Source organism: Struthio camelus, unplaced genomic scaffold (genome assembly GCF_040807025.1).
Source record: "Struthio camelus isolate bStrCam1 unplaced genomic scaffold, bStrCam1.hap1 HAP1_SCAFFOLD_92, whole genome shotgun sequence".
Classification (NCBI taxonomy): domain Eukaryota; kingdom Metazoa; phylum Chordata; class Aves; order Struthioniformes; family Struthionidae; genus Struthio; species Struthio camelus.
Window position 1 is genome coordinate 10,001 of NW_027182709.1, and position 2,500 is coordinate 12,500.

The window sequence follows — 2,500 nt, forward strand, 5'->3', positions numbered from 1 at the left end:
GTGTCACGGGCGACAGCGCGCAAGCGGAGGGGGGGGGGGCGGCCCGGAGTTTGGGGGGGGGGGGGGCCTCCCGGCCCTCTGGCGAGCGAGACAGCCACGCGAGAGCGAGCGAGACCGCGGGGCGCGCCGGGGAAGGGCCGGCGGGCCGTGCGAGCCTCACTGTGAGGAAGAGGGGTTTCGGCCCACCGTGGCATTCCAAAACCTGCGCCGGCCCACCGCCGGGCCGCTGCCGGGCCACCGCGCCTCGTTGCCGATGCCGACGGCACTGAACACCGGTGTGGTCCCCTGCCCGCCGTGTCCCGGTTGCCGTGCGTGAACCCGAGTTCACCTGTCCCGCACTCTGCGCCACAGGGCCGAGCATGGGGCTCGGCCCGCCGGCGGGTGTACGGCCCTCCCGAGGCCCGCTAGCGCGGGGGCTCGCTCGCCGAAAGCCCGCCGCCGATTCCCCGCCGCCGGTGGGGGACCGTCCCCGTCTGCCCTCTCGCCTCCGCTGGCGCCCGCCGCCGGTGCCCGTCTCCGAGCGCCGCCCCCGCCCCTTCGCCCGACGGTGATCCGCCGCCGCCGGGGCAGGGGAGGGTCCGGCCCGGGGGAGGGCCCGGCAGAGCGGGCGGCAGTGCGTGGGAGGGTCGGCGGGGCTTGCTCCCCCGGTGCCCGCGGGAGGAAGCGGCGGGTGGAGACGCGAGCGAGATCGCATTCCGGGTTGGGACGGGTCCCACGGGTCCCCACTCCTAAGCTGTGGGGGGCGGACCCGGGGCGGGCTGCGGCGGAGCAGCCCGTCTAGCAGAGGCGGTGCGGACAGGCGTTCCGGGACGGCGCGCGGGGCGGGCGCCGCGCCGCGGCGGACCCCAAGCGGGGGCGTCGCGCGAGGCCACGCGAGGCGACGTGTCGTGCCCGAGCGGGCGGCCCAAACCACGGCTCTCCTCCCGGGCGCAGCTGCCACCCGGCGCCGGGTTACTGAGGGAAACCCCGGGCCCCGGGAGGAGGACGAGGTCGTGGCGGTGGGTGTCGGGCGCACCCCGCGGGTGGACGCTCCGCCGAGGGGCGCTGGAGCCGGCTGGCGGGTGCCGGGTTCCCCTCCGCGCCCCGCCTCGTCGCTGCCGCTGAGGCTGCCGCCGTCGCCGCGAGGCGGCGGTGGCCCGGCGGCGGGCGGCGGCGGGGGAGGCACCCCCGCGGGGATTTCAGGTCGTTTCCCTCACCCCAGGGCCAGGTACCTAGCGTCCGCGCTTCTCCTGCCTCCCCTCGGTGACCCACCCGTGTGGTCCCGTGTGCCAGCGTGCTCCTCCCGGGCGCTGCGCTGCGCGTGCCGCACCGGCCGTGCCCTGCCGGCCTTCCACGCTTCCTCCTCCCCTCCCTTCCCCCCCCCCCCACACCGCTCCAGCCGCCCCACGCCGTGCCGTGTGGGGGCCGCGCTGCGAGTCGGCCGGGCCGGGGGCGGCGGGGGGCGGCGGGGGGGGGGGGCGCGCTGGGAGGAAGGAGGAGGGCCTCCGGCCACCGCGGCCGCCGGTAGCGGCCCCCCCGGGTAGGGATGGCCATGGGCCCCGGGCTCCGGGCCCGAGGGTTCTCGGTCGGAGAGCCGGGCGGGGGTTTAAAGACTCGGGCGGCCCGATGCGACCCGGGGGGCAGCCGGGCGTGCTGCCGGAGGGGCCGGGGGGTCGGCGCGCGCGGGCGCCGCACCCCCCCATGCCCGCCGGCGCGGCCCGTGCATGCCCCGCGGGCAGCCGGGACGGAGAGGGGTACCCTGCCCCCTCTCTCCGCGGTCTGGTCTCGGCGGAGAGACGCCGCGCGGTCGGCTTGCGCCGGCCTGCCTCGAACGCGCGACCCCGGCGCGAGCGCGTGCTCGCCGCCGGGACGGCGAGCCCCCACCGCGGGTGGTGCGGACGCCGAGCCCCAGCGCATCCCTTCTCCTCCCTGGCCGGTGCTCTCAGTCTCCCGCCGTGGCCGTCGGCGGCACCCTTCCTTCCCTCCCCCCCCGCCCTGCCCCGGCACTCCGCCATCCGGCGCGCCTGCCTCGCTCTGCCCGACCCGGCTTCGCTGGGCGGCAGGCGGGCGGCGGGCGGGCGGGCGGGGGCGGCCCCTCCCGGTCTCCGCGTGGAGGCGGGGAGAGCGGGCGCCGTTCCCCGTCCGTCCCGCCTCGCCCGTCTGCCTGCCGCCAGGCGTCTGCCCGCGGAAGGGACGGGCGAGTGCGTGGCGTCGCTCGGGAGGCTGCGTGTGTGCAGGCGGGTGTTGGGTGCCGTCTCCGGGGCGGCGGAGCTGGAGGCCGGTGAGGCGAGCGAAGGAGCTCGGAAGCGTGCGGCTGGCGGGTCGCGGGCGCGCGGGCAGCGGGTGGCGCCGCTCCCAGCGGCGGCCGGGCTCCGACGCCGGGGCTCCGCGGGGACCCACACCCCGGTCCCTGAGGCAGGTGGCGCGGCTGGCGCGCCGCTCCCTGCTGGGCCAGGCCGAGCCGGGCGCCTGGGCCGGACTCGAAGCGAGAAAGGGGTTGTCCCAGGTCGGGAGCGAGGGC